The sequence below is a fragment of the Cucurbita pepo genome, chromosome 10 (genome assembly GCF_057944985.1).
Source record: "Cucurbita pepo subsp. pepo isolate OVF chromosome 10, ASM5794498v1, whole genome shotgun sequence".
NCBI lineage: Eukaryota > Viridiplantae > Streptophyta > Magnoliopsida > Cucurbitales > Cucurbitaceae > Cucurbita > Cucurbita pepo.
Genome location: NC_141807.1, coordinates 7,719,480 through 7,733,762, shown reverse-complemented (window position 1 = coordinate 7,733,762; position 14,283 = coordinate 7,719,480). Strand labels below are relative to the sequence as shown.

Here is a 14,283-nt window from a genome sequence, read left to right as displayed (position 1 = left end):
GTAAGATATTTGAAACAAATAAATAGTTTGTCCTCTATGATATATCAAATCACTCATTTAAAATTCCTTAATAATAAACTAAGTCTTACATCTTTTATAGTGAAAAGTTCCTTAAATAGAAGTCTTATTAGATACTTCTAAGCATTTAGAGATCAACTAGACACAAAGCTAAACATTCTAAAAAAGATTAGGGGTTAAACTTTTAAGTTAAGTTAATTTAAGAAACTTATGATTTTTATATTATCAAGAGTTTAATTGAGCTACGTCAATTCAATCTAGTGGACCCAAGAATTGAACCAAACCAAACCAACTAGTTAGTAACATGATTTAGTGGAAGCATTTTCACGCAAAGTAGAAGCAATAATGGAGGGTTTGAAATAATATAGTTTTCACCCCTTGTTTCTCGAGTGAATATTGAAATAATATAGTTTTCATGTTAAGTTTTGCATGGAAGAAAGAAAGACGGGATGTAAAGTATTATTTCAATTTGTTTGTAATATACAACAATATATAAATTAACTATAAGAAATATATAAAATTACATGTTCTCCAAGAGCTTCAATCAACACTCGAGGGTTACTTCTGCAACCACTCTAAAGGTGCTCAAGATCAGAACGAGTTAGATAAAACAACTCTAGAACTTTGAATCCAATAACTTGAGTTTGACTCATGATAGGATCTCCCTTGTTGTTGAATCGGCATAAAATAGGAAAACCATTCCAAAATAAATTTTTACAAGGGGTTCTGTGGTGTAGTGGTTAACACTTAGGACTTTGAATCCAATGACCTGGGTTCAACTCCCGGTAGGACCTTTATGAAATGACCTTGATGTGAAAACACTGAATAAGGAACGTAGTATCTATTAGTAAAGTCATATGGATCGTGATGAGCATTTTCTCCCATATCATGATTTCGCTAACTAAAGTTTTCCAATAACTCCCAAACTTCATTACCTTATATAACCTCTCAAGAAAAGGATTCATACTGATTTCGCTAACTAAAGTTTTCCAATAACTCCCAAACTTCATTACCTTATATAACCTCTCAAGAAAAGGATTCATACCGTGTTTCTCTCCTTGATTTTTTCGTGAAACTTAAAGATGGATGTTACAAGAAAGGGCTTGGGATTTATTTGATAACTTCTCGTGGATCGTAGCCTAAGATATTCGCTACAAAAGTTCATCCAAAATCTGATGGCTTGGGATTTATTTGATAACTTCTCGTGGATCGTAGCCTAAGATATTCGCTACAAAAGTTCATCCAAAATCTGATTGCTTGGGATTTATTTGATAACTTCTCGTGGATCGTAGCATAAGATATTCGCTACAAAAATTCATCCAAAATCTGATTTATCGCTGGAGATAAAACAAAGATGGATGTTACAAGAAAGGGCTTGGGATTTATTTGATAACTTCTCGTGGATCGTAGCCTAAGATATTCGCTACAAAAGTTCATCCAAAATCTGATTTATCGCTGGAGATAAAACAAAGGATTTCTTATTGGGTAGCCGATTCTACGGGTTTCAAGGCCCTATTTCTTCATTGAACCTCTTCCATATCCTATCTTCAGGCTCAAGGAATTAGTTTGGAGGAACGCCTTGGAGTGTAGAACCTTAATTTCCAGAAGTCGTTCTCGGTATGCAACTCACTCGAAATGCCAGATTTTCGATCTCGTGGGTAGCTTATTCTAAGACGTTTCAGCTCTGGATTCCTTCATCAAGTTTACTCAACTTCTTCCTCTGAAGCTAGAGGAATCCTTAATTTGAAGTAAAAGAGATCGTAGATAGGAATTGTGACTCTTATCCCCAATTTAATTTTGAAACCTATTTCCTTCAATTTGGCACGCTCTCGAGGTTATTTTTCTTCGTGGTCTTCTATGGAAGCATTCCTTGAAGGTACAGAAACTGATTGGAATCATTCTTGCTCGACGAGTCATCATGTATCCTCAGGTTGGATTTTCAAGTTTTTCTTGAAGTTCTTCAATGGCGGATTGAATTGGGGGAATGGTTTCTAGGCACTTTCAGCACTCTATTCTTTCATAGAACTTGTGGGTAATCTTGTTGAGAAACGGTAGGAATAAGTGTGAAGAGAAATGGTGGAGGATTGCTCTCGAATTTGGAAGAAATCTGAGAGTAGAAGACCCATAATCTAAACGCCTATTGCCTTTCCGAATATGCTCTGATTCTAATTAGAGTGGCATTTCTAATTAGAGTGGCATTTCTGTAATTATCCATTCTTCTAGGGTTTTTTTTGTTAATTTACCACTTTCCGAATATTTTATTATTATTATTTTTTTAAATCCAAAATTTTTCTACAAATTTCTCATTTTTTTTTTTTTTTATCATTTTTCCCTTTTTTTTTTTTATCTTGAGATTCCTTCTAGATAAGGAATTACAAATCCGGAAAGATTTTTTATCTTGAGATTCCTTCTAGATAAGGAATTACTTTTTCGTTTCCAATCCTTTTCAAAAGGCCTTTAACTCCGTGAAATCACTTGTTAGGGTACACGAGTGACTTGACTAAGTCCTTTGTTCTTGCTTAATCCTTTAATTTTTTTCCTTTCTATCCATTGGGTCTTTCATGAGTGGCTTATTCTTATGGGAGATAATTTTCTTCATTTTTTGGGTGTTACATATACATACTCGTTACAAACACAAAATAAGAAGCAGACTTAAAAGAAGAACAAAAAATACTAGATTAAAAACAGAGGTTAGTCCATGGCCCACACTCCAAAGTCCGCTCTCATCCACGACCAACTCTTAGTTACTTGAAAAAAAATGATAAACATGGAGTGAGTAAAACTTAGTAAGTAGCCTACTAGTAGGTTCTTAATGGCGACCTTAAGCTAGGATATTACTTCTTGTTATGTTTTCAGGATCTTATACTGATCTTGAAAACCATCTCCTAAAATAACCTTCAATTTTCTACCCATGAACACAATTTTCTCCTCATCTATCTTTTTTTAAACACTTTTGAAAATTACGTAGTTTTGAAGTTTTTTTTTTTTTTTTTTTTTTTTTTTTTGAAAATTCAACCATATTTTTTTAAAAAACAAATTAATAGTTTCTATAGATTTTTTTTTTTAAAGATTAAGTGTATTATTGAAACTTCTAAAAAAATTATGAGTATTTTTTTAGATAAAGTGCAAAGTTCAATGGTATTTTTATTAATTTAGCTTATAATTTAAAAAAAAAAAAAACAAATTTTTGTTGATTAAGTTAATATTAATTTTATTAAAATACATAACACAACATCAAAATTAATTTATTAGGAATAAAATTAAAACTAAAAAATCAATTTATTTTAAACTAAAAAATTAATTTATTTTAAAACTAAAAAGTTAATAAAAGAGTAATACATCCACAAACACACATATATATTTCGAGAGAGAGGGCTTTATTATAAGTAGAGATAGCATTCTAGTAGTTGTATTGCTACTTGGGGACAAGGAACTCGAGAACTTCTTTAAAAGTTCTGCACCTTTGTAATAGAAGACCAAGGAATATCATCGTTCTTTATAACTTCTATCACAATAATATAAATTTTGCGAGGACAACGTTCTCTAGTCATACCAACCAGACCGTTCATCACACGCTTGTAGATGAAACGATGTCCACTATTCTCGTTATTCTTTTCAACTACGAACCTTCCTGCATTCTGCACTACTAGGATATTGACATCCTTAATTGGTACTAAAGCATCTAAAGGCAACCCTTCCACACGGCTCATTCTAACACCTTTGGTAAATAGTTCCAAGAGACATTGTTAGGCCGATTTTGTTCATGAATACTTAAGAATTTGATATTTATAGTTGTAGTTGAATGCTACTTAAATTGATGAAGTGAAATCTTACAATAGAGTCTAATAAAGCGTTTGTCCATTAGAATAGGTTGGAATTAAATTCTTTATAGTTTGAGATAATAGTTGTATTCTTTAAGTCATTGAGACTAGTGTTACTAGTACTTGTTAGTATATTTGAGTATAAATATTAAAATGATTAGTTATTAAATATTGTTTGAATTAAAGCGTTTATAATTCAAATGATCTTCATAACCTAATTCATAAAAAAAAAAAAAATAATTAGGAAGCATTTATGTGCTAGATTAAAATAAGATGCATAAAAAGAACTTGCCATAATTACTTTATTCATGAACTTTTAATCTTAAAAGTAACTTAAAATATTGCAATATTGTGATTCAATAGCCTATTATGAAATTAGGCCCGAACTAAAAAAATAATATTTTTAAAAGATGGAAAAATTCATGAGCCAACCAAAATATGTATTCAAGGATGAAGAATTCACAACAACAATCACAAACAATATTATTAGCATCTTGTGTTTTTGTTTGTCACATTTCCAAACATGAACAAACCTCAATTTCGAGTCCGTGAGTATTATGGATCATAATCAACAGTACTTTGCAAGTAGCTTTGAGCATTCACAAAAGGTCGAAAGTTGAATTTCTTTAGAATGGTAACCAAATAACCGATGATTATTGTTGAATTTCCAAAAAATACACCACAAATTTCATTTATAGATATAAATGGAACCATTGATATAAAACCGTGATTATATAATTGCATCATCACTAACAAACCCACCTCAGAGTGATCATCTTCACCGAGGCTGCAAATTAAGAAGCCTTCCAGGATTACTCAAAAGTGAACTTTTAAGACAAATGAAGCTATATTTGAGCAAGAAAAATCATGTTACATGTGTCTGGGATACCACAGAGACACCAATGCAAGCAATCGCTACCACCCGAAGTTTCTTTGATATTGTAGTTGGATCTTTGAGACTCATCCCTCAGATGTGAAAGAGTAGTTATATCCAACATTCTTAATTGTGTGCCTCTTACAGTACTCTCAACAAATGGATCGTTTGATCTATTCTACTCTACTTTACTTCCTCTTGATAACGGTGTGGTATTGACACAACTCATATTGCTGATAATCATCACTTACATCCAAAACAAGAGTATAGCGGTCGACTATCGTCAAGGACCCATTCACCATTTCCATTCCTACCGACGGAAAAGTTTTATTACATTCATTTCTTTCTCCTTTCTAACTTCTTCATTCTCACATTAAACTTTTTTTTATTTCAAAAAATAAATAAATAAACGTGAAAAGGGAGAAAGAAGGAAGAAGAAAAGAGAAAACCCTTCATTTTGAAAGCTTATCAAATACTCTTTGACCGATGTAAAGAAAGCTCGAGAATAATTTATTCTCACGTCCCTCTTAGACACTTGTTGGATATATATCTGTCCTTCACACGTCGTATCATAATCATATCATGTCGTAAAAACTTCGTGATTATATCCTTCCCTAATTTATCATAGCCTTAACGTCCTTAGACATATCATAGTTGTGTCGTTACCTGAACGTACCTTAGTCTTAACGTTACAGGAACGTATCCTAACGCTATCGTTCTATCAATCTATCATAATCCTATCCCTTTCTACCCAGAACCTAATCGTATTGTTTTATGAATCCATCGTGACCATATCGTTGTTATCAATCTGTCATACCCATAACACTTCAATACGTAACCAAACCATAACGTTTCATGAACATGTCTTACTCCTATCGTTACATTACGTTTAGTGCATCCTTCTCGTATCCTATCTCAAATATACCATTGAACACATGCTACCGTAAGTATTATCATACAATTCACATATTATAACATATCATAAGCATATCGATTCACAAACATTTCATACATATCAATATATATGACACTTGCAGAACCACGAGCACAGTCAACATCAAATATAACCATACGGATGGTAAGGCCACCTACCTGATTAGCTTAGGCTGGTGTCCCCAATTTATCCTTAAGAAAGTTCGATTTATCTTTTGTATTAAAGTCAACCTATGTGAACATGACATCAATTTCAATCATTTCTCTAAATTTTATGATGCTCTAGTGTTAGATTTCATGGGAAAATTGCACGAGTAAGATCTTGAAATGTCTATATATCAAAACTATTTAACACTTTCCAAATCTTGATTTTTTGGCTGTTTGTGTGTTTTTTTTTTTTTTACTTGTGTTCCTAATCTTACTCTGATGTGTTTGTTACATTTTTTTTTTTTAATTATGTTAGCAATTAGCCAATTTAATCAATTCATCCTTTATGTTTTTTTTTTTTTTTTCAATTATGTTAGTCATTACTTTTCGCTAATTTAATGTATTCTATTTATTTTATTTTTTTTTATTTTTTTGCTATTGATGGACGTATCTTTCTAAAAACATACTAAATAAAACTAAATAATTGGTTAAGAGAGGATATGAGATATAACTTAAGGTTAAATCTCTTTCCATATGAGAATAACTCATTCTCATGTCCATCTTTGCTACCATGTACTAAATTAATGATTTTTTTTTCTCTTGGGTCAAAACCATCTTTAAAGCACAAAATTGAAGTTGTAGTTAGTCAATTATAATATTTTACATGCTAGTTTTCAAACTACTTTAAATGGGTGTAAAGAGAGCATGAGAATAACTTAGTTTCACTAATCTGACACGTGTTGGCCATGTACTGAATACTTGTTAATACAATGGATACATTACAAATTTATAATCCATCGTATCAGACACTTGACTTTGAATATATTTTGAGAGTGAAACATACATTAAGCTTTTTTTAAGTATACAAATATATAAACTTATTTATATGAATTTATTTCTAATATAAAGTTGATAAATTTTTTGAAATAAAAGAATGACATGTTACTGTTAGTAACAGAAAAAGAAAACGGTAAGATCAGAAGAATTGGGAGAAATCTCTATCCAATTGAAGAATGACTAAATCAAATCTAATTCAAATAAATAAATCTAATCTAATCCAAATAACTCAATCAAATCTAATCCTAACAATCCCTCCCTTAAACTGAACACGAATAGTAATCAGTTTATATCTACGACCTCATACCAAACTTCCACCAGGTAACTTCATCAATTCCCATGTGCCATTTCTATTTATTGCTCCAGATCCCTCGCTTGCCTCCATTTCTCACTCTTCAATACTTCTCTAAAGTTTACAAAGTTTGGAGATTCAGTAGGGGTAAACATGGCTGAGCTTCATCATCTTCTTTACAAAAAAAAACTTCTCCTATTGCATAGTCTCTCATCCAGACTGGTGGTCTCTTAATCCTTGCCTTATTCGAGCTAGGAGAGCTTGCTTCAGCCAAAGAGCCAGATGAAATATTTTCCTCTGCAGTATTTTCATCTGCCGCTTCTATATCATTATTTTCATCTGTCGCTTCTATATCCTTATTTTCATCTAACGTTTCTATATCATAGAGTCTGTAAGCTTTTGACTCTTCACTAACTCCCAGCAAAACATAACTCAAACTCTTATCATCTAGCTTAGTTATCTGAGCTGCCTTCTCTTTTTGTCTCTGAATCAACTCGAGCTCACAATATTGTTCTTCTCCCTTCCGCTGCAGCTCCAGAACTAATCGTCGCTGTGCTTTTTCTACCCTTCTTCTATTCTCTTCCAGCATTTTATCTAGCTCTTCTCTCTCTTTTCGTGCTTGTTCTTTTATTTTTCTTGTAGCAGTAAGAGCGGCTTCTTTCTCTTTCTCAAGCTGCACATCAACATCATCAAACAACTTCGTGCGACCTTCCTCTATTTGCCTCTATATTTCTAATTTAGTCTCTTCAGAGATTAGCCTTTCTTCAACATTCTTCTGAATTAGTTCTTTCATCCTCCTAGCTGCATCTTCTTCTAACTTCTTCAACTCTGTTTCACGCCTTTTCTTCTCTTTTTCCTCTTTCTTAAGCTTCTCTATGGAATGATTCCGATCAGTGGATGCACGACTAGGACTGGAACTGGACGATTTGGGGAAAGGAGATAACGAGGAAGACCTACTTCTGCGTTGGCGGCTGAGGGAACTTGAACGGCTGCTTCTCCTGGAATTGGTAGTGGAATGATAGGGGGAAGAACTTTGGATCCCTTCTGCTTCTCTGACTATGGCGATAGGAATTGGAGCGGTGAGTGTCTGACAAAGACCTTGAACCACTTTTCCCCAAAAGTTTCAATTGAGTTTGAACGGCTGCTACAGGCTGAGATATAGCATGCAATACGAACATTCGATTCAAAGACATCTTTGTCTCCATGATTAAGCCTCTCTCAGGATGAAACACCTTGCATGTTCCATTTTGAAACAAAAAGGTAACGCCTTTGCTTGCAATTTACCAATACTCAACAAATTGTTCCTCATGTCTGGCACATAGAACACTCCTGTGAATATCATTATGATTCCATTCACTTCCAGCAGTACATTACCCTTTCCAGTTACAACCATGCTTGAGTTGTTGCCCAGCTTCACTGAATCTCTGAAACTTCCATCAAAATCTGAAAAATATTCCTTCTTCCCACACATATGATTGCTACATCCCGAGTCAAGGAACCACATATCTTCTCTATTGGCCTTATTCATATTCACGTAAGCCTCAGCGACATCTCTTCTTGACTCTCTGCATAGTTTGTCTCCTTCTGCTTGCTTTGACATTCCCATTGAAAATGTCGTAGCTTGTGACAGTTATAGCACTCCACTGTGGCCTTGTTGAAGGTTTGTCTGCCTCGTCTGGTATTGCTTTGACATTTCCATTGAAAATGTCCTAGCTTGTGACAGTTATAGCACTCCACTATGGCCTTGTGAAGGTTTGTCTGCCTCGTCTGGTATTGCTTTGACATTCCCATTGAAAATGTCCTAGCTTGTGACAGTTATAGCACTCCACTATGGTCTTGTTGAAGGTTTGTCTGCCTCGTCCCCTTCCTCTGCCCCTAAAGCTTCCACGACCTTAACTCCTTCCTCCAGCAGACTGCACAAGTGGACTCTCCATCGACATACTTTTATTATGACACACGTAGAAGACTGCTGCTTCAAGTTTTAACTAGTTTAAGGCATGACTCTGATACCAAAATGTTAGGAACAGAAAAAGAAAACTGGAAAGATCAGAAGAATTGGGAGAAATCTCTCATCCAATTGAAGAATGACTAAATCAAATCTAATTCAAATAACTAGATAAAATCTAATCCAAATAACTCGATCAAATCTAATCCTTACAGTTATCATATCTATTTGGTATCATATTTATGTCCCGTATCTATATCTCATTTTTATTTTTGTGACTCTGAGATATTTTGCTTTTATAAATAGATATCTTCACGAAAATAAGTTTAATTTATGTTGAGATGGAGAATAAAAATTGACACTGAAGGACGTTGATACTTCGGACTTTGATTCCTCTTGGTATGAAGCTTGCATCTTGCAATTACTTGGGTAGAGAATGTGTTTCACTTAAAATTCACTCAAGAGAAAATAATCAAATAACAAACCATATTTGAGAGATGATAACTTTTTTTTTTTTTAATCTTTGAGAAATAAAAAAGAATAAAAATTAAAACAGGGCAGGAATGACATCTTCTTGAATCTTTGTTTTGTTCTCTTAAATGTATATAAAAAAAATAAAAAAAAAAGTAAAAATCTTATCTATTTTTAGATATAATTTAAGTACCTATTTAATAAAACTCCTATCCAAACTTTTACTCATAAATTTAATTATTATTTGTTTATACTATTGGTAATACACTAGTCTCGGTTGTTTGACTAAAACAATGCAACCATTGTCCAAACTAAAGAATTTGATTCGAGGCTATCTCCTAATAGAGTGAGGCTCAATTAGACTTTGTTGTAAGATTCGACCATATCAATTTGAATAGCGTTCTCCAACTATAAATATTGAACTCCAAAGTATTCATGAGAAAAGTAAGTTTGTTGAAACTATCTATAAAAGTGTTCCAAAGTGAGTCGTGGAGAAGATTTGCCTTAAAATCTAGTTCCAATTAAGGATGTCAATGATGAAGAAGTGCAAGCTGTTGGAAGGTTTGCCGTGGAAAATTTCAGAGGTGGTAGATATAATTTAATTTACAAGTGTGTGGTGAATGGTCTTTTCAGTCCCATATAGGCTTTGACCCCAAATTTTATAGTATTGTGATAGAAGCTATAAATGACAATAATATTCATTGGTCAGATATTGCAATTGTGAAGAAGTTCCGTCATATGCATCGGACGCTACCGCCATCCTATAAGCTCTTATCTTTTGAGGAATTCATCAAATTCCCTCTTCACAAGTAGCAGTATAACTACTAGATTGCTTTCTTTACTTACAATAAGTCCTCTCTCTATATGTGCTTGTAGGACATTACTCTCTTTTATCTATAAAACTGGCATAGCCATAATGATATAATAATCCTTATATAAGTATCTCTACAAGTATCTTTCCTTTCTCTATATGTGCTGGTGGGACATTACTCTCTTTTATCTATAAAAATGGCATAGCCGTAATGATATAATAATCCTTATATAAGTATCTTTTCTTTTTCTCTCGTACCCACGGATACATAACAAGTTAAATTAACTCATACTTAAAAAAATAATTTCTCTCTTTTGGAGATGCGGGGTATCGATCCCCGTACCTCTTGCATGCAAAGCGAGCGCTCTCCATCTGAGCTACATCTCCATGATTTCTACATCATAAACCCTAAATGTCCCATCATCAATAATAGTGAAAATAAAAAAATATCAAAATATTAATAACAATAGTTTGGTTTGGTGATGCGGGGCATCGATAATTGTGAAAATGAAAAAATATAATAATAAATTAAATACTTTCTTTTGGAGATGCAGGTTATCAATCCCCGTACAACTCGATCCTCAAGATTCTTACGTGGGATGCAAACGCTAAATGTCCCATCATCACATGGGATGCAAACGCTCTACCATCTAAGCTATATCCTCAAGATTCTTACGTCACAAAATCCTAAACATCTCGTCATCAATAATAGTGAAAATAAAAAAATAACGCTATTCATTATGTCATAAATAAGGAAAAATTGAATAGAAATAAAATAGTAATAACGAATAGTTTCTTTTGGAGATATGGGGTATCGATCCGATCCCCGTACCTCTTGCATGCTAAGCAAGCAATCTACCATCTAAGCTACATTCCCACAATACTTATATCAAAATACCCTAAATGTCCAGTCATCAATTCTAGTGAAAATGAAAAAATATCTCCGCTAATTATGTCATAAATAAGGAAAGATTGAATAGAAGTAAAATATTAATAACAAATAGTTATTTACCATCATAAGCTACATCTCCACAATTGTTGCATCATAAAACCCTCAAATTCCCATCATCAATAATAGTGAAAATGAAGAAAATTTGGAGATGTAGGGTATTGATCCCCATACCTCTCGCATGCAAAGCGAGTGCTCTACCATCTAAGCTATATCCCCCAATTCTTATGTCACAAAGTCCTAAACATCTCGTCATCAGTAATAGTGAAAATGAAAAACTATTCCAGCTCATTATGTCCTAAATAAGAAAAAATTGAAAACAAATAATATATTTAGTAATCGATTCAAATGGAGATGCAAGTATTGATCTCCGTACTTTTCACATGGGAAATGAACGCTCTACCATTTGAACTACAGCCCTATGATTCTGACATCAGAAAACCCTAAACGTCCCTTCATCAATAATTGTGAAAATGAAAAAGTATCTCTGCATATTATGTCATAAATAAGGAAATATTTAATAGAAATAAAATATTAATAATAAATAGTTTCTTTTGGAGATGCGAGGTATCGATCCTCGTACCTCTTGTATGCTAAGTTATACCTCTCTTATGCTAAGCGAAGCTACATCCTCACAATTCTTGCATCACAAAACCCTAAATTTTTCATCATCAATAAGTGAAAATGAAGAAATATCGCTACTCAACCTATCATGAATAAGGAAAAATTGAAAAGAAATAATTTTCAATAATATATTTAATAATAGATAGTTTTATTTTGGAGATGCGTGGTATCTATCCCCGTACCTCTCGCATGCAAAGCAAGCGGTCTACCATTCGAACTACATCCCCACGATCTCACGTCACAAAATTCTAAACATCTCGTCATCAATAATAGTGACATGAGAAATTATCCCTGCTCATTATGTTCTAAATAAGAAAAAATTTAAAAGAAATAATATATTTAGTGATCGATTCATTTGGAGATGCAAGGTATCGATCTCCGTACTTTCCACATCAGAAGCGAGCGCTCTACCATCTGAGCTACATCTCCACGATTCTTACATTAAAAAATCCTAAACCTCTCGTCATCAGTAATTGTGAAAATGAAAAATATCTCCGCTCATTATTTCATAAATAAGGAAAGATGTAATAGAAATAAAATATTAATAACATAGTTTACATATGTGTCACTTGTGTTATTTTAATGTATTTATTTACTTGGTAAATGTCTTTCATACTACAATCTCTTGAAGGGGCATTTTGAGAATTGAACTTTCATAGCACTAGACCAAATGCCCTTGTTATACCACTTGAAACGTATGTATGAAGCCTAATGCCCTTGTTATACCACTTGTATGTATGAAGCCTTAGGCCTAGGTATTAAGGTCGTATTTTGTCGTATTGTGAAGTCCTTGGATGTAGAATTTGTCTTGGAGAATACCTTGGAGAATAAAGCCTTGGGATGAGATGTTAAGAAAGACTATGAGTATTAAGAGCATGATTGTAAGTGTAAAATGCCGAATATGAAGTTAGGTTGATTTCGAATATGAAGTCCTTAGATAAGAAAAGATTTAGACATAGGGGCATTTCAAGAATTGAACTTAAAACCTCTTGCACCCCAAGTGAGAATCATACCACTAAACCAAATGCATTTTCTTGTATACCAATTATTTTTAGCTTCTACTCAAATATATTTTTCTCTTAGTAGTTGGAGGGCTATAAAACGAAAAGTTGAATCGTTATAATATACAAGGGTTATCAAATAAACCAACAACCCAACAAAAGAAACAAACTAATCAATTTTGGTTGGATTGATTCGGTTAAGTTCATTAGTTTGTTTGATTTAATTTTTCTATTTTGCCTCGTATGACAAGAAAAAATAAAGTTGTATTGAATGCACCTTAGTTTCATTTATGACAAACTCATATGAAACATAATTGCATTAATAGTACTCACAGTTGGAGTCTATAAGCATTTCATGAAGTTCAGTGCAATTCATGCTTCATTAAAGATGAGATAAACTTTAGTTAGGTAAGGGGAACTTTAAATTACTTCATGTGGAGCTTCAATTACTATATGCTAGTTACAATCTTTAGGATTTACTAAATGGACACGAATTCATGGATTTAGGGAAATTTTTGTGTAATTATCAACTTCAACTTATGTTTTCAAATTTTTAGGACATAATTTAGGTAGTTGTTTTTATGAGTCGTAAACTTGTTTCTTTGCATAATATGGATTTTGTTGAACTATTATTATCGATAAGATGGAGAAAGAAATTGTCTTTGAATTGACTAATAGACCTAGGTTCATCGTTGTTGTCTTTTAACTTGTGATTTTGCAAAAAGCTTAACTAATATGAACTGTCATGTCACAAGAACTTTAAGGTAAATCAAGAATATACCCTACATATCATTCAAGATGCAATAAAATTTAGTTCAATTGAACGCACTTTAGTTTCATGTTTGGCGTGTTCAAGATAAAACATAATTGTATTAATGATATTGAGCCTGGAGTCTATAAGAATTTAATGATCTTAAGAGAAATTACTGTTTTATTAGAGGATACCAACTTTATTTATGGTACTAGGAGTTCAAGAATCTAGATTTGAATCTGGTTAAGGAACAGTCAGATTTGAAAGTTTTGAATTAATTTACAACAGTTTCTTATTTTATATTAATTTACTTTTATTTTTATTTATTTTCACTCTAAATTTTAGTTTCTATTTGAGTTTTGAACCCTTAAAAGTTGGGTTGTGACATATTGGTATCAGAGCAGCCATATTTTAAATTATATAGATTTTTTCTTAGGATAAAGAGTCGTATATCTCTATGACTCAGCTCGATGACACGTCTCTCCGCGACCAAGTAAGCAGTATATGATATGTTGTAAAACTTGTATGAATTTATTGTATGTTTTGATTTTCGTGGTAGTTATAAAATGTCCTTGAACGTTAAAGAGTGAACGCTAACTATATAAGACAATACTGGATCAACGTTATAGTGTCTAGATATGGTGAGGAGGAAAAGAGTGGTCATGAGATATCTGACTAGCCTTAGGAAAACAGAGAGTTGTCGTTGCACAGGGCTAGACCTCTAATCCATGAAATTTTGGTACTAGAAATGAAGAAACTGGAGATGGTCCCTAAACGTCTGTATGGACCATTTCCAATCGCACTTTCTT

The 14,283-nt window shown here is 32.9% G+C and overlaps 1 non-coding gene across 1 annotated transcript; it reads left to right on the top strand.

Moving 5' to 3' along the window:
* The first annotated feature begins 740 nt into the window (after window positions 1-740).
* Window positions 741-812, top strand: TRNAQ-UUG (transfer RNA glutamine (anticodon UUG)). Its single transcript has one exon. It is a non-coding gene; the product is annotated as a tRNA-Gln (tRNA).
* Window positions 813-14,283: the final 13,471 nt, after the last annotated feature.